The sequence below is a fragment of the Pinus tabuliformis genome, chromosome 5_1 (genome assembly GCF_031772625.1).
Source record: "Pinus tabuliformis cultivar Carrire ecotype Pingquan chromosome 5_1, CPIR1, whole genome shotgun sequence".
Taxonomy (NCBI): domain Eukaryota; kingdom Viridiplantae; phylum Streptophyta; class Pinopsida; order Pinales; family Pinaceae; genus Pinus; species Pinus tabuliformis.
Genome location: NC_142305.1, coordinates 375,498,922 through 375,518,470, shown reverse-complemented (window position 1 = coordinate 375,518,470; position 19,549 = coordinate 375,498,922). Strand labels below are relative to the sequence as shown.

Below are 19,549 nucleotides of genomic sequence, written 5' to 3'. Positions count from 1 at the left end.
ATCAACCAGGGAAACTCGTAAGCTTGTGATGGTGCCAGCAAAATATATGCAAGAGTAGGCAACTAACTCTATGTCTAACTAAATTTTTTATGATTCAATATAATATTCAAGGGAAGAGGCTCCTAACTAAGGAGGTCCTGGTTGTCCTTCCCTACAATATCATAGAGAAATCATTGATTACATGAAACTAAAAACTTGAAATGAAGACAAGAGAATGAAGTTAATTATTGTTCAGATTCAAGTAGAGAGAGAGACTAACTTAGTCTCTTGATTGTCCTCTCATGTACTAATCCAAACTAAACTAAGATTCATTCATAAGCATAAGAAATGAAATGACTTGAAACATAAAAGCACAAAAGAATGAATTTCAATTATCATGCAAATCAAAATAGAGAGAGTCTAACTTAGACCCTTGGTTGTTCTCTCATATGCTGATAAGATTCTAATTTAAAACTCATTCATCAATCACAAACAAATCCTCAAACATCTAAACAAGTAAATGAAATAAGATCTAATATGAAATAACATGTTTCTCTCATCCTTTTCGAGTGAGCTCAATTCTCTTAAGAACAAGACAAATTATTCCATATACTACATTAAGGAAAATTAAATCTAAAACTACATAATGAAAATATATGTATAACTTATATCTATAACTACATAATAAAAATATATGCAAAATGAAGCTTTATTCTATTCCATCATCAGTTGGATACAATGCTCTAAGAGTCCTCCCCTTGGAATGGAGGAGGTACTCCTATTTACACAATAGGATGAGATAACAAACTCATAATGATGATCCACTAATCTCTCTTTTAGTTCCATACATTTCTCAACCATCTAGACACATAACCCTATCCTCCATGATCTCCTCCATGAGGTCCATGATTTTCTCCATGATCTTTTCCATGAGGCTTATCTTATCAAATTCGAATTTGTTCATTCAAGGCCACATAAAGATGCCCTGGAAGCTTCCTTTGTACCTACACATGTCAACAAACTCATTCTAATTGTTAGGTATAAGTATAAGCATATTATTTTCTAAAGTTTAGCCATAAATTCACTTAAAAATGTTAAGAATTAATAAACTTTGGAAAAGCATTGTTATAACCCAATAATGAGGTAAATGGAATGATGTGGAGGTGGAATGGAGGTGACATGAAGGTAAAATGTGAAGATATTGGTGAATAATGGAGTGAAAATAGGGACCATTGTGAGGCCCAACATCTGCCCCAAACTGAAGGTATTACATGTCCTCATGCAATCTATTACATTATTTTTTTGGTACTTGAGCTTTGGCTTAAACTCTGCATGATATCATTTACATAACTTTTGCAAAGCGTTATTTTGATGAATTACAACTTGGTTGGTTCTTGTGTTTCAACCATATTTTGTTTGTTGCATTCAACGTATGATCTTTGCATATTGATAATGTGATTTTTATTGCAGAGTATTTTTATAGGAATGCATCAAGGTTGGTTCTTGTGTAACAACCATGATTGTATTGGCATCCAATTATCTTTTAAATACTTTTGTCAAAGCCATTTGTATGCTCATGTAATAGTGAATATATTTTGAAGGTAAGTGGGGTTTAGAATGTGATATATGACTGTGGATATGAATGTGACAAAGCATGTATGTAAATGTATCCTTCCCCTTAAACGGATGGTTTGGATAGTTATATGAAATGGGGAAAGAAAGGGGAAAGGAAGTGAAGTTTTTCCAAAAATTATTATTCTAACTTTTCAAGGAATTTAATGGTTAAAAGTTAGAAAATATCATACCTTAACTTACCCTTCCAAAAATGGATGAGAGTTGTGCACATGTGGCTGCAAAAACTGTTGTTCGTAGTCTTCTTTACTTGGTTGTGAAAATGGTGGATGAATCATGCATGTTCAGCTGCCACAATTCTGCTCTGAAGCTTCTTCTTCAAGTTGTGGATGAAAGATGGATCTGTATTGTCGTATCGGCTGCTGGATCCTCTGCTACTAGATGATGAATCTGAGGAGTCTGCTGAACATGGCTGAAAGTCGTATCTGCTGCTGGATCCTCTGCTGTTGGATGATGAATCTGATGAGTCTGCTGAATATGGCTGAAAATCTATAAGGCTTGGAAGGTATACAAAATATATAAGTGACATTTCCCTCCCAGCCTTATTGATTGACTTGTCCTCAAGTGATGACAAACTGATGAAAGGAAATTGGCTTCATCTGCTACAAAATATGGGTCTTCAAGTCTTCAACGCTCGATGGCACAAATCTTACTATGTGATTAAATGTGTCGATGTCGAACATAGTAAGAAGTTGTTGACTTAGTGGCCGTTAATGAATGCCCCTAGCCAACACAAGAGCTCCCACCATTGATTCCAATGGGAGTCAGGATGCCTAACACATCTTTGTAGGTACGAATAAATTTGTTGTAGTCGAGTCACCTACAAGATCCAATGAACAAGGGATATTAATGTACTCCTATTATTCATTGGCAAGAGTACTTGCCATTAAGGCATGCAAGCCTCTAGGTGTTTGTTCAATGATACTTATACTCTAGGACTTTGACTCAAGCAGGGTTTTATTGGCAGAAATGAAGGGGAATGGTAATGACAAAGAAAATGGATGGATGTAAGGAAAATGCATGGTGGATGAATAAGAACTCTTGCTGTGAAAAATGGATATGGAAATGTCATGCTTTATGGATGTACAATTGGTGGAATTCAAAATCTTTTTGCAAAAGGGAAGTACAAGGTAGTGGTTATGGATATGGATTTGTCTTCAGAATTTGCATGAATGTAGTCTTTGGGAGACTGATTGTCGTCACAATGTAATCTCCTTAATGATCACTTTATCATCCTGTAACCTGTAAAAAAAACTTGGCAGAAAGAAAACATAAGTTTGTTCAAGAAGAATTGCGCATTTCCTTCATGATTCTTACGCAAAAATTTCGTACCAAATAAATCAGATTTAAGAAAAATCAAAGTGGTGAAAGTGACTCAATTCATGGTATCAATTTCAATCCATTCTTAAAAACAACCTTGAAAAATAATACTCCCTGTTTGTGTTAGATAACTCATGCTTCGCAATTCTGTTCTGCTTATTAGTGCATCGTAAAGCATACAAGAACCATGTGATGAGTTTATGCCAACATGAAGCTATCGAAAGAAGAATCCTCCAATGTTTGATAAATCGATTTTTGAAATTTGTTTCCAAGTATTCCATTTTTTATTTTCAATTCTGCGTGAATTTTGTGAATTTCATTTTAATTTTTTAATCAAATTTTTTATTTTTATTTTGCACCTATACCAACCAGTTTCTATACTTCTCATGATTCTCTCAATTTGCATACCACCAAAATTTTGTTTTATACCAATATTCGTCACATGCCAATATTCACCCTTTCAAAACTATCACTGTCGTAAAACACTTAACAATTAGAAATAAATATATAAAAATGTAATAACAATCATATCATTACAATAACAATCGTAACCTAACAATTAATATAATTATAACATAACAAATATAACAACAATTGTATACAACAAATAACCAAAAACAAAATAAAATAAAATTATAACTATATTAATTAATGTAATTATATCAACATTTTAACATATTAATACAATTAATATATTAATACGTTTTTATAACAAACATTAATTAATAATATAACAAACAAACCTAATGAATTATATTTAAAATAACAAATAATAACAAATTACGATTATATTATATTATATTAATATTAATATATTAATATAATATAACAAAACAAACTTTAACTATATTAAGAAATTAAAATATAACTAAATCAAAACAACTAAAAACTAAATATAAACGCAAAACTAAATATATATCCAAAATATTTACAAGTCAAAACAAACGCAAAACTCAAATTAATTTAAATAGCGAAATTGAAGGGTTAAAAAAAGCATATGAAGGATGAGTTGGTTAAGCAATGATGGTAGCAAAATGCAGCTTTAAAGAAGTGCGGCTTATAGTTTTGGCGAAAATTCATAAAGGTTTCCCATTAATTTTTTTTCTGCGAAGCGACTGCGCCAGATATCCACTGAGGATGTTAGCGCCCATGATCAATCCGATGGCGATGGGCGCAATAGTGCCCAGGAAACCTTTCTGCGTAGACCGTGTAGACCAGAGCGAAGGTGATCACGATTTCCATCACGACTCCCTCGCCGGAGTTCATGCCCGCCGCTACGCTGTGAGTCGGGGTCGTCAGGTCGCCGGTGCCGAACTTAAGCAACAAGCAAGCAACGATCGCTCCAACCAGCTGAGCAATCCAGTAGAAGATGCCTTTGAGAATGGTGATCTGGCCGCCAAGGACCAGCCCAAACGTGACGGCCGGGTTAACGTGGCCACCGGAGATGTTCGCCGCAATGGATACGGCCACGAACAGAGCAAAACCATGGCAGACCGCAACGCCGACGAGCCCCGCTGGATCTAAAGCTGCGCTGGATGTCAACTTATCGTAGGCCATGGCAGAGCCAACACCAGCAAACACAAACAGCAGAGTAGAAATAAACTCCGCCAGATAAGACTTGAAACCATCCAGGCCAAAAGCCTCGTCAAATCTGCCAAACGCAACTCCTATCGGCAATTTTAGCTGAGACTACAGACTCACAGAGCCGAGATTTTTTCTGTTAGTCAAAGACGCTTAGTTTTATTTATTTATTTTTTAATAATAATATGTGTATATACATATATTATTATTTTGTGGAATTTTTTTTTTTAATCTATAAAAACGAAAGAAATGGTTGGTTGTTAAAATGAAATTTTTTTTTTTTTTTTTAATGTTGTTTTTATTTTTGCTAACTTTTTAAATATCTAACAAACAAAAAAATGATTAGTTTTTTTTTTTTAATAAATATTAAAAAAACAAAAAAAAAAAAATGGTTAGTTTTATTTATTTATTTTTTTAATAATAATATAGGTATACAGGATACATATATTTTATTATTTTGTGGTTATTTTTTTTTTTTTTTTTTTTTTTTTTTAAATCTAAAATTAAAACTAAATTTCATCTAAAAAATTTAAAGATGTTTTTTTTTTATTCACAAAATTCTTTATTGTCTTTTTGCAAATTAGTTCTCCAGCAAGGGTATGTTTATTTGAACAAAATCAATAGACTTTTTGATCTTCCTGATCGCACGAAGCGCAGGAAGAGAGCATACTAATCCATTGATTTGTTTTTATTTATGCAGGGGGTGTTTTTTTTGAAAGACAAAATTTAAAACTAGCTAAACACTAAAACATAAGAAAACTCAAACTTAAACTTCTTTGTGAAGATCCTGCTGTCACCAGGTCTCACAAGTTATTTTGTCTAAAGAAAAATAAATACTGAATTAAATTCTAATGCCTAATCCCTTAGCACCATCCCCAGCAATGGCGCCAAAATGTTTGGCAATTTATTGGGCTTAAATTGCTGCATTAAATTATCAACCAGGGAAACTCGTAAGCTTGTGATGGTGCCAGCAAAATATATGCAAGAGTAGGCAACTAACTCTATGTCTAACTAAATTTTTTATGATTCAATATAATATTCAAGGGAAGAGGCTCCTAACTAAGGAGGTCCTGGTTGTCCTTCCCTACAGTATCATAGAGAAATCATTGATTACATGAAACTAAAAACTTGAAATGAAGACAAGAAAATGAACTTAATTATTGTTCAGATTCAAGTAGAGAGAGAGACTAACTTAGTCTCTTGATTGTCCTCTCATGTACTAATCCAAACTAAACTAAGATTCATTCATAAGCATAAGAAATGAAATGATTTGAAACATAAAAGCACAAAAGAATGAATTTCAATTATCATATAAATAAATGGAGAGAGAGCCTAACTTAGACTCTTGGTATCTCCTCATATGATACTTGAAACATAAAAGCAAAAGAATGAATTTCAATTATCATGCAAATCAAAATAGAGAGAGAGTCTAACCTAGACCCTTGGTTGTTCTCTCATATGCTGATAAGATTCTAATTTAAAACTCATTCATCAATCACAAACAAATCCTCAAACATCTAAACAAGTAAATGAAATAAGATCTAATATGAAATAACATGTTTCTCTCATCCTTTTAGAGTGAGCTCAATTCTTTTAAGAACAAGACAAATTATTCCATATACTACATGAAGGAAAATTAAATCTAAAACTACATAATGAAAATATATGTATAACTTATATCTATAACTACATAATAAAAATATATGCAAAATGAAGCTTTATTCTATTCCATCATCAGTTGGATACAATGCTCTAAGAGTCCTCCCCTTGGAATGGAGGAGGTACTCCTATTTATACAATAGGATGAGATAACAAACTCATAATGATGATCCACTAATCTCTCTTTTAGTTCCATACATTTCTCAACCATCTAGACACATAACCCTATCCTCCATGATCTCCTCCATGAGGTCCATGATTTTCTCCATGATCTTTTCCATGAGGCTTATCTTATCAAATTCGAATTTGATCATTCAAAGATGCCCTGGAAGCTTCCTTTGTACCTACACATGTCAACAAACTCATTCTAATTGTTAGGTATAAGTATAAGCATATTATTTTCTAAAGTTTAGCCATAAATTCACTTAAAAATGTTAAGAATTAATAAACTTTGGAAAAGCATTGTTATAACCCAATAATGAGGTAAATGGAATGATGTGGAGGTGGAATGGAGGTGACATGAAGGTAAAATGTGAAGATATTGGTGAATAATGGAGTGAAAATAGGGACCATTGTGAGGCCCAACACTTGGCATATTCACTATAGAATTGTTGGGAATGGGTTGAAGAGACATTGTAATAGTGCAATGGATAGAAAATTCTTGATTCTAATTCTAGAGATATGGTGTAGAGTGTTGTATAATGAAACCACTTATGCAACCGTTTGGGTGTTGGATGAAGTGAATTGAATAAATGCAACCCTTTGAAACATCTAGCAAAGTCTGCAGCTACTGTATGATTTGACATTATATTTTTCTAGCCTCCCCAGTGGACGTAGAGGTGTACTAAACCAACAAAATTGAAATAAGTATGGCTACATAATTGATGTTGAGGTTCATTGGGAGGTATTCTATTAATTTTTAGTGATTTTATGAAAACATGGATGGCACCACTAGAACAGGTAGAATATTAATGGTCAAATGAAGTGAAGAGAGAGGAGACCCAAGAAGCGATGCGGGGTGATGATTCGAGAGTCCATCAAATGACAAGGCTAGTTGCATAAGATGATGAGCGGGTTAATAAATGGATGTCGAAATGAAGATACGGGGAAGAGGGGAAGTGTGAAAGAATAATACCCTAGTGTGGGGTGCGTTGGAGAGGATTGTCTACTATTTTCATATTTAATAGGGATGATAATGCATAAGCACAAACATTTGTATAAGTTGACTGAAAGGCAACGTCATTCCCAAATATATGAGGAATCAACAAAAGGGTAGGTGACTTCATTTTTTCACCCAACACCATACAAGGCTTTCAGTTCATGTTGTTAAGGAATGTCCAATAATAACTGGAAACAATCTAGAGAGATTGTTGGGCCTAGATTTTGACTACTTTTTGACAGTGTTTCTAAGGCTTTGTTCCCATTTTTTACTCTTTTTGCCCTTCTAGTCACCATCATTTTGTTATCCACTGCCTTATTTTGATCAAAAGGGTGATTTGGATTCTATGGTATGCAAATAACTTAAACATGTCATTTTCCTTTATTTTTGACCAATTTCATGTTTAATGCTACCTAATTAACTAATCTACGATTCAAAAATATACTAATCAAATTTCCTACAAATCAACTATCTTTGGCAGATCTACCATTTTTTGCAGAAGACTAGGGTTTTCCTGCAACAACACCAATTTCCTGCAGCAACACCAATTTCTTGCAGAACACTGATTTCTTGCAACATCTTCCTTACAGTGGGCGGTTTTCTTGTAGAAGCCATGAAGGTTAGATATCTTCAATCGTCCTTAGGAGAAATGGGAACATGGGTTTTGTGTGAAAACCCATCCACATGGATTCTATCCTACTCGCTACTCCAGTTTTTCTTTTCCTAATTGCCCAACATTTTCTTCAATCATTTTGGTAGAGTTGGGGAAAGTGGTTCACGATCAGTGGAGTTGGTTTTGATCCATGCTTCCAGTCATGGATCAAACCAACTATCCTAATACGCTATATTTCCTTATTTTTTGCAACAATTGTAATGTTTGCTTAGTTGGGAAAAGGCACTGGCCTCCGACTTGTATAAAAACAATTTACTCAATTTATAGAGGGGAGAGACATATATCGGACTTATGTATTGTTATGTAGTCATATTTATTTTCAGATTAATATAAGTAATGTTCTGATGATATTGTTGTAAAGTTATTTATTAATCAAGGGGTTGTGAGTGAAGGAGGGCCCCCTTTACTCACAACTCCAGTAGCTAGTGCTTATTAATTTCTTTGCTTTTCTGTATTAGAATCAGATATGTACATTGTTCTATTCCTATTCCTTTTTTTATAGCAGCACATGCTTTTAATGGCTAATGGTTGAGTTTATTGCATGAATGATTTTAATTTGATTAAAGCATAGATCTAGGTATGAATCTTGTTCTTATATTTACATTATGAAATCGATAATGAGTGGTTGGGAATGGGTGTGATTTAATTGTTGTTGTTTTATCTTCAATATTTTCTCGATCTGCATTAGAAATCTTAAGTGTTGTAGAGAGATGAGTTATCCACTCCATAGCCTTTGCTGCTAAGTGTTGAGAGAGAGAAGAATGATTTAGGATTGTGTGTGGATTTTATACACTGAAAGTGTCAGCTTGCATATATCTTTTGATTGCATCTCATACGGTTACGATTACCCTTGGTTGATAATTTATGTTTTTCAAATTATAAGTCTATAATTTTCCTCAACCGTTTGGCATTGTTGTCAAGAAGGTGCTAAGGGATGATACTGAAGGTGTTCTAGTATGAATTCTTTTTGTCTAAGTTTTTGTGGACAAGGGAAGTCAAACTGGTAAGACGTGGGGTAAGGCCTATGCACCTGTAGGGATTAGAATTTCCCAAAGCCACTTCTTGATTGTTTGGTAAGTAGATGTTACAAATTGTTTTATAATGTATGAATAGGGGACAATATATTAGAACCATACTTTCAAGTATTTCTAGTGGTGGTATGAGCAACACTTCGTCCACTAATAAACTGGCAGGGAAAACGAAGTCTGTAAAGAACAAAGCAAAGGAAACATAGGAATTTGAGTTGAGGGCTGACAATTCTGAACAACAATCGATAATTGATTCTAGGCAGATCAATACCCCCATAGTAGAGAAGGATCCTTCTGTTAGAGAATATTCTTCTCATCAATAATCTCCTCTTACTAGGGGGACGTAACCTTTTCTTAGTGGTCAGCCTAAAGAGGAATTCCTCTTCAATCCTATTCAAGAAGAAGAGTTCCAAATAGTTGAACCTAAAGGATCTGTAACTCACCAGGGTGCCACTCCCTTCTATTTTGATATGGCTCATCTAGAGGTTACTGGTACCACAGATGGGGACTATCATGAGAAAGAAGAGGAACCAGTTACATGTGAATTTCCAATTAAAGATTTTGTTGGAGCCAGTCAGATGAAAAACATTCCTCCCTCTGCTTTGCCTAATTTTCGTGGTACTTGTAGTGAAGATCCTAATGCATTCTTATTCGAGTTCAATGTATTGTGCAAGAGATACGATTATTCTTAAAATGCTCAAAAGTTAAAGTTATTTTGTGCCACATTAAAAGATTCAGCCCTTAGGTGGTTTATGGGATTGAGTGCAAACTCTATTTCAACATGAGATTACATGAAGAAGGTATTCTTGAGAAAGTATCAGGATTACTGTGAAACTAGGGACAACAAAGAAGAAATATTTTGCATGACCCAGAGGGAGGAGGAAAGCCTAGTAGACTTCCTGGAAATATTCTAGTACAATCTGCAAAGGTCCAAGATGAACTAGTTGAATAAATGAAACTTGAGAATATTTTTTCTAAGTTTCATAAAGCTGGAATCTTTGTAAGTTTTGAACTTGATGGGAGAAGGTGATGTGTCAAAATTGATTTATGATGATGTGTGTGAGTTGTGTCAATGATATTTGAGGGGAAACTATAAGGTTGGGAGAAGAACAAGAGATGATTCTTCCAGATTCACTAAATCCATTGTAGGGGCTGGGGTAACTAGAGCTAAAATGGGTAATTTATCTAAAAATTTTAAAACTAACATTCTTAACACTTGGTCTTCATAGTTGGATTTCTTGCAAGCTAAGAAGAAATTGGAGGAAGTGTAAAATTCCTTGGCTATGTTTCGCTCCAAATGTAGGAAAAACATCCCTTGAGGGAGTGTCTTGCATCTAGTATAGAGGTATGTCAAATCTGTGAAGCAATTCATTCAAAATGTCCTTCTCTTCCATATATTAAAGCAGCATACTCAACAAATCAAGAGGTTTTCAATGCACTTTATCCAATGCCACCTCAAAATTCATGGAAACCTCATCCTACATGTATGGCACGACAACATTTTCAAGTTCCTTATACCCAAAATCATATGTGGAATTTTCCAATGCCCTGGTAGCCCAGCCCTCCACTACACCCTTCGCAAGGAAACTTTACCTACCCTGCTGCACCAACTTATCCCCCTCAAAATTTCTATTCACCAGAACCCATGTCACAACAAGTGGTTCAACCACAACCACAACTTCAGTTGCGTGCCCCACGAACTCAACCATGTCCCACACAACTTCCTACGCATCCAGTATCCAATCCAAACAATAACTATTTCCAACCTAATCGCAATGTTGGAACAGCCACTTATCCCACTTATCCTAACTATTGCACCGCACCATAGCCTCTGCAAGAAATTTATGTACCTTTGTTCTAGCAATTTCCTACATCTCTGCAGGAAATTAAACTTAGGTAAGGAAAAGTGGTGAACCAACTAGGAAAAATTGAAGAGATTATAGAGGAAGAAACCCCTTATACACCTTAAACAGAAAATATACATGAAACATCATAACAAAACATTCTAAATTCAGAAAAACATTCCTCATCTCAAACATTCTAGCCTCCTTTTCTAGAGAGGTTGGAGGTGAAAGGAATAATGAAACAAACTGAGTTTGATCTAGTATCTGGTTTAAGAAATTTATGCATCAAGATTCCCTTACTAAAATAAATTAGGGACATCCCAATTTACGTTAAAATGATTTGAGAACTATGCACCAAAAATCCAGGGAGACAAAAGAAAGAACCCTCTACAATTAAAGTAGGTGGAAAACTTGCAAGCCTTATGTCTACCAATTTTTCACTGCAAAGTATGCAGATCCTGGAATCCCTGTGGTTACCACCGTCTTCAATGGATATCCAATAAGAAATACTTTAATTGATTTAGGTGCAACTATTAATGTAATGACAATGGAAACATTGTCCCATATCGGATACTTTGACTTACTTCCTACCCCTAATGTGTTAGAATTAGTGGACAGATCTAAGGTCAATCCAGAAGGTGTATTGGAAGACATTGTCATTTCATTAGATTCATGGGAATATCCTACAGATGTTTATGTTCTTCAGCCTAAAACTAGTTTGGGAGGGCACCCTTTGATCTTGGGGAGGCCTTAGGTATCCACACCAAATGCCTTCATAGGGTGTAGGTAAGGAAACATGACCATCACCCATGGGGCTAATAATAAACACATCAATCTATATCCCCCTTTGTAAACCCCTCTTAAAATCAAAAGATACTCATTGGATTGACGAATAACATAATTAATAAATTATCCATCTAGCTTTGACAATAGCCCAAGCTATGAGCCTTAAAGAGAACACCGAGGAAAATTTAATTAATTGCTATATTTCAAATCCTGATTTTTCTCGGCATTTAGAGGCACATTCAAGTCATGAGGCAGATGTCATTGTTGATCTGCTAGAGCAGAATTTCCAACATCATAATACAAAATTGAATTAAACTCAAACCTTCTATCTATATTTCCTACATGTTCAATGACTGAATGTGGAAGCAACGTAATCGATATTTTTCCTGGAAAAAATTTAAATATTAATTCTTCTTTAAATCATGAACAAGAAAATCAATTAAGTCAAACATTGAAATACTTTTCAGATACATTTGCTTGGGAATATACAGATATTAGGGGAATTCACCTGGACACTTCCATTCATCATATTTATATAGAAGGAGATGTCAAGTAGGTAAGGATACCATAAAGGCGGATGAATCCTCCTTTGAGATAAATTGTGAAAGATAAACTTCAGAAGCTATGAAATGTAGGATTCATTTATCCTATTTCAGAAAGCCATTGGGTATCCCCATTGGTTATTGTCCGTAAGAAGAATGGGAAATGGTGAGTGTGTCTAGATTACAGGGAACTAAATAAAGCTATATTAAAAGATCATTTTCCCTTGCCTTTTATAGATCAAGTGCTGGACACCTTAGCAAGAAAAAGGTACTTTTATTTCTTAGATGGGTTAAGTGGGTACAACCAGATCAATATAGCTTTAGATGACCGGGATAAAACAACACTCACATGTCCATGGGGTACTTATGCATATACGGTATTACCATTTGGTCTATGCAATGCACCAACCACATTTCAAAGGGAGATACTTGGTATTTTCTCTGATCTTTTACATGATTGCATAGAAGTTTACATGCATGATTTTATGGTAATAGGTGATACTTTTGAGGAAGCATTATTTAATCTTAGAAACATTTTACAACTATGTAGAGAAACTAATCTTTCATTAAGTAATTATTTTTTTTCATAATCATGACTAAAGGGATTATTTTGGGTCATCATGTTTCTGCAGTAGGAATTGAAGTTGATCTGACAAAGATTGAAGTGATTGTGAAAATGCCTCCACCAACTAGCCAAAAGGGATTCATAAGTTTCCTTGGACATGAAGGCTACTAGAGAAGGTTTATTGAAAATTTTACCAAGGTAGCCTCGCCACTATTTAAATTATTGACAAAAGAATCTGAATTTCGTTGGAATGATGAATGTCAAACTGTATTTGACACACTCAAGGATAAGCTTTCTTCAACACCTGTTTTAAGAGGAGTAGATTGGAAATTTCCATTTCATATTTCCACTAATGCCTCTGATTTAGCTACAAGTGCAGTATTAGGTGAAAAGGAAAATCTCGTAACCTATGTTATTTATTTTGTTAGTAAAAAATTAACTCTTGCTGAATTGAATTATACCGTAACTGAGAAATAATTCCATTTAGTGGTTTATGCTATTAATAAGTTTAGACAGTACATCACTAGCTATGAAGTTTCTGTACTTACTAATCATTCTGCTATTTGATATCTCATGAATAAACTCATTACTAGTGGCAAAATTACTAGATGGCTTTTGCTGCAGTAGGAATTTGGCATCATACTATTGGATAGGTTGGGAAAACAAAACCTGGTAGCTAATTTCCTTTCTAGGCTCAACCATCAAGGTGTGGATGTTCCTGTTAATGATAGCTTCTTGGATGAGAAATTATTTTCCATTTATGTCAAATCACCTTGGTTTGTAGATATGGCTAATTATCTTTCTACATGGAAGTTACCACCTTACTTTTCATGTAATTAGAAAAAGAAAATTATTAAGAAAAGTGATGCTTAGTCTTGGATAAAAGGATACCTCTTTTTCACTGGACTTGATATGATTATTTGCAGGTTTGTCAGAGAGGTAGATATATCACATCTTGAGAGCTTTTCATGATGAACCCTATGGAGGACATTTTGAAGACAAGCAAACAACCTATAAAATCCTATGCTCAAGTTATTATTGGCCAAGTATTTTAAAATATGCAAAGGAGTACATTCGAAAGTGTGATAGTTGCCAACGAATAGGGTGACTTGTTCAAACAGATGAAATTCCTTTGTAGCCACACGCTCTCATAGAACCATTTGAGAGGTGGGCTCTTGAATTTTTACGCCCCATTAATCCCATGTTGAAAGGTGAGAACTATATTTTGTGTGTGTTGATTATGTTACAAAATCAGTGGAAGCAAAAGCAGTGCTTAGGGAAATGGAGAAAGTAGTGCTATATTTTCTCTTTTCTAATATTTTTTGTAAGATTTGGGGACCAAGGGAAATTGGTACTCACCAGGGTGCCTAGTTTGTATCTATGCTTATGCAGGGATTTGTGAAAAAATATCACATCACTCATTGGAACTCCACTCCCTACCATCCACAGGGAAATGGGCAGGTGGAATCGACAAATAAGGTGTTGGAGACAATCCTAACTAAGATAGTTCAATTACATTAAAAGGATTGGTCAGATCAATGTCCATAGGCCTTATGGGCCTACAAAATCACCTAGAGAAACACTAACAACTTCTCTCCATATGAATTTGTATATGGAAAACAAGTTTTATTTCCAATTGAATTTCGGATCAAAACATTTAAGATGGCAACAAAATTAGGCATAGATTTCACTGATGCACAACACTAGAGGATCCTATAGCTCAATGAATTAGATGATATTAGGCAAGATGCGTTTCAGCATACTGACCTTATCCAGAAACAAAGGGCTAAATGGCACGATAGATACACTAAGAAGAAGTAGTTTAAGGAAGGAGACTAGGAATTATTGTCCGATTCAAAATTCAATAATTCTATAGGAAAATTTAACACACATTGGCTTGGTCCTTATGAGATCGAGAAAGTATTTGATAATTGATATGTTCGAGTCAAGACAATAGATGATGAAAATTTCACCTTCTTGGTTAATGGCCATAGAATCGAGTTATATCAGAAGCTCCAGTCTAGGAGGAATGTTTGGAGGAGAATGGGAAGAAGAAAGAGTTGGAAATGGTAGGAAAGGGGGATGTTTCTTTCACTACCTCTTCTTGATTTTCTTCCACAATAAATTGAATTTACTTTATTCCTTGTTGCACTCAGTAAACCATGAGAGGAGAGTCTATTGGATATAGTTTTATTAATTTTCTGGCTCCAGTAGACTATTTTCGGAAAAAGAACCCCATTGGAGTTTTATTTTTCAGTATTTCAGACTCTCTAAAATTGAAATCTAGTGAGCATGAATTGCTTTAGGCTCGTTAAAATCACAGAATAGTAGATCCCTCGAGACCCCCAAGTAAATTATGTTTCATACCTTAATAAATATTTGATTTGCTCGTGTTGGATTGATGTGTGATTCTCTAAGGCCCTCCTTCCAACAATATTGGCCCATAGACATCAACACATTATCTGGGTTCAAGATCAGAGATATATGATGCGTTGAAGCCTGTATACATCAATGATAGGTTATCTCACCTACAAAAATGGATATTTATCAAGGCTTCATTACTTCTGCATCCTACAGGGGGTTCGACAAAAACTTATCTACCCACACCTGCTAGGATGCATCAGTTGTACCTTGGTCCTCACTTTTATTATTGGTGATGGACCTCGTGTTGGTTAACAATTGATCTTAATTATTGGTAATCCAACGACATCATTGCACATTCAACTTCGAAATCATTATTCATGTACCATTGAACTGTACAAGGATAGGTAAAGATGGAGTTCAAATTTTTTCTCGCTGATAGATCAAAGACCAATTAGCAATAAATGAGGCAACATGTTATAACAACAAATTTTCATTATCATTTTGTTTAAAATATAGTAGGATTCCTTCATAGGCATTTTTATTTCCTATAGAAGTTATGAATTCCTGCAGAAGAATTTTCTTGTAGCGGAATAATGGTTGTTCCACTCCCACTATTATTCAAATCATTCCAGCATAACATTTCTTCAAGGATCTCACAAACATTAATTTGATTAATTGAAGTCTTCAAATTTAATAAAAACCATGAGATTTCATGATCTCACACACAATATGGTTTTTAAAACATGCCATCATTGCAAGGTAAGGGCGTGCGTCATCTCTAGGTACCCGACGGTTGGACAATAAGTTAAAAAGGTAAAGTTCAATGTCAATTTCTTAAGGATTAAGGTAATGGTATGACCTTTTTTTTTTAATTTTTCAATCATTATGAGCCACGGTCATCCTTGTTCAAAATGGTGACTGTCCCATGCAAGTTTCCACTGCCGATACACCTTGAAATGTGCAACATTCATCTCTCCAAGTAAATATTTCATACTAGATCAAGATTTTAATCATGATCACATTTTTTGCTACACATATGTTCCTTTATTTCACTATCACTTGCCTAATCGAGCCATCCTCATTCCATTTGATCCTAAAACTCTCTATATAGCCTGTGGAAAATGTTGAAATGGACGAATTGAAACCCAACACTCCCATACTCACAGCATATGGAAAAAATGAGGTTGGATATCTGACTTGAACCATAGGGTTCAGAGATATTGGATGCATACCCTTAGAGAAAGAAACAATTTGAGGAGGCGAGGTGGTTGTTGTTATTTTTTATGTTCTATGGACACAATTCCAAAGAGACTAGGTCATTTGCTCTGAACATTAATGGAGAATGCATTCAGGTTGGAAATGCGAAGCTCAAATTAATCGAAGAATTGGTATCTCAAGCCCGCGGTGTCCCACGAGAAGGAGAACGTTGGTTTAAAAATCAACGAATTGACAAGGAAATCTATGCACCTTTCCTGAAGAAGGAACATGTGAATCCAGATTGGGGGAAAGAAATTACGCAAGACTCTCTCTGAAGTAAGTATCAACATCTTCTATTTCTACTTCAAAAATATATTACATGTGAGGGTTGGTTCAGGTTGGATTTTCTATTCCAAATTCATCTTCTTAGTCACTTTCAAGACAAGCCTTTGAATTTGCCTCATTATTTAATGATGTATCTATTCAAAATGGATACTTTCGCTTAGAAGAGGGAGTCTAACATAAAGAATAACCTCTACCACCATGCTCTGGTTAAGATTATCATGTTGGAAGTGTTAAGGAAACAAAAGAAAACTTGGGAGGAATTCCTGGTGGAAAACTATTTCGTGGATGAGGAAGAGGTTCCTAAATTAGAAACTGGAGATGCAGAGTCGAGTAGGAGGCTAAAGAAAGATCCCTAAACGCCTACCAAACTATATAAGGTTCCTAAATTTCCAGAGACCAAGGAGGAAATGTCGTGTCAGAAATCAAATAAAAAGTCACAGACTCATAGCCATGAGGAAGCATTGGAAACTGAGCAGGTCGATCCCAGTTTGAAACCAATAAAGAAGCCCCAAACCCATATATAGTCGAAGAAAGAAGAGGACATTTTGGTAGCCAAGGAGACTCTGGGAAAAGGGACAAAGGGTGCCACTCCTCATACCAGGCACTTTCCTAGGAGCCAAGCTACTAAGATGGCCATGTAAGAAAGAAAAAAGGAGGGCAAACCATAGACATCGAGATGAATGAAGACTAAGGTGTCCAAAGGGAAGAAAATGGAGGTCAAAATGGCCAAATTTGTTACTCAAGATGACCAGGAAGCAACATCCCTGGAAACCCAACAACTGAAGGAAAGGATGGAGAAAAACCTCGAGGACTGTCGAGAACTAGAGGAACATAACTCTCCTCATTCTCCTCAAGAAAATGGAGGGACCTCCAAGATAAAATGGTCACGCAAGGTGTTGGAGTAAGCTATAACTGGACTTACAGTTTTTGAAAGGGTCCTGTGGAAGGAAAATGCAACTATTAAAGGAAACAGCCAGTGCCTTGAAAAAGCATTGGATGAGTGGAAATCCAAGTATCATAAGGCAGACAAGTTACTAAAGAAAAACTAGGTCCAAATAAGACATCTACAAAAGCACAATGATGAGTAAAGATACATAGTAAAGGAGGATGAATCTAGCACATCACAGTTGGACTAGTTAGCTCCCATGGCTACAACAAAGGAGAAAATTGAATTTTTATTTTATATATCAGTTTTGCTTGCATAAGTAACATGGAAGATGCTAGTTGTAGGGGAGATGTTGGACCTAGATTTTGACTACTTTTTTATAGTTTTTCTAAGGCTTTATTCGCCTTTTAGAATCTTTTTGCCTTTCTAGTCACCATCCTTTTGTTATCGAGGGCCTCATTTTGAGAAAAAATGGTGATTTGGACTTTGAGGTATGAAAATGACGTAAACGTGTCATTTTCCTTTATTTTTGATTAATTTGATGTCAAATTCTACCTAATTAACTAATCTAATACTTTGAAAGGTACTAATCAAATTTATTTTAGATCAACTATCTTTGGAAAGATCCGTGATTTCGTGTAGAAGACCAAGGATTTACTGCAGCAACACTGATTTCTTGCATCAACGCCGATTTCCTACAGTAGCTTCCTTACAACAATTAGTTTTCTTGTAGAAGTCATGAAGGTTAGAGATGTTTCAATCATCCTCAGGTGAAATGGGAACATGGGTTTTGTGTGAAAACCCATCCACATGTATTCTATCTTATCGACTATTCGAATTTTGGCTTTCCTAACTACCCATGTTTTATTTCAATCATTTCAGCCGAATTGGGGAAAGTGGTTTAGGATCAGTAGAGTTGGTTTTGATCCATGCTTCGAGTCACGGATGAAACCAACTATCTCAATATGCTATATTTCCTTGTTTTTAGCAATATTTGTAATGTTTATTTAGTTGGGAAAAGACACTATCTTGTGACTTGTATAAAAATAATGTACTCAATTTATAGAGGGGAGAGGCATATCTCAGACTTCTATATTATTGTGTAATCATCTTTACTTTTAGATTAATACAAGTAATGTTTTTATGATCTTGTTGTAAAGTTATTTATTAATAAAGGTGTTGTGATTGGAGGAGGGCCCCCTTTACTCACAACTTCAATAGCTAGTGCTTGTTAATTTCTTTGATTTTCTATATTAGAATTAGATATGTACCCAGTTATATTCCCATTCCTTGTTTTTATTGTAGTGCGTGCCTTTAATGGTTAATGGTTGAGTTTATTGCATGAATGACTTTAATTTGATTAAAAGATAGATCTAGGTATCCATCTTGTTCTCAGGTTTACATTATGAAATTGAGATTGAATGGTTAGAAATGGGTGTGATTTAATTTTCCTTATTTTATGTTCAATATTTTCTCGATCTACATCAACAATATTATGTGTTGTGAGAGAGAAGAAGGGTTTACAACGTGTGTGTCTTTTATACACTAAAAGTGTCAACCTGCATATATTTTTCATTGCACCTCATAAGGTTACGATTACCCCCAGTTTATAATTTATGTGTGTCAAATTATAAGTCTATAATTTTCCTAAATAGAGACATCACAATGGTTGATGTCACAGAAAGCACTAATGGAAAAGTAACAATCTATCACTCATGAACCAATAGGAGGATAGTCTTTCTGGATGCAATTTGCATGATAAGAGAATGGTTTTACGGTGGTGGCTAGCTATAGTAATTTGAAAAAATCATGGGAATATGAGGTTACGTTCGCTTCTATTATCAAGAAGGAGGGTATCCAATTGATGTTTGACCTAAAAATTATGAAAACATAGGAAGTAATTAATGGGTTAGGATGGATCCCAAGCCATGAGAAGTAGTGAGGGATTTGCAAAAGTCGGGTTCATTGGTGGAATTCCCTTTGGCACAA

General features: G+C 34.9%; 1 pseudogene; it reads right to left on the bottom strand.

Moving 5' to 3' along the window:
- Positions 1-4,007: 4,007 nt before the first annotated feature.
- Positions 4,008-10,740, bottom strand: LOC149165013 (aquaporin TIP2-1 pseudogene; annotated as a pseudogene).
- Positions 10,741-19,549: the final 8,809 nt, after the last annotated feature.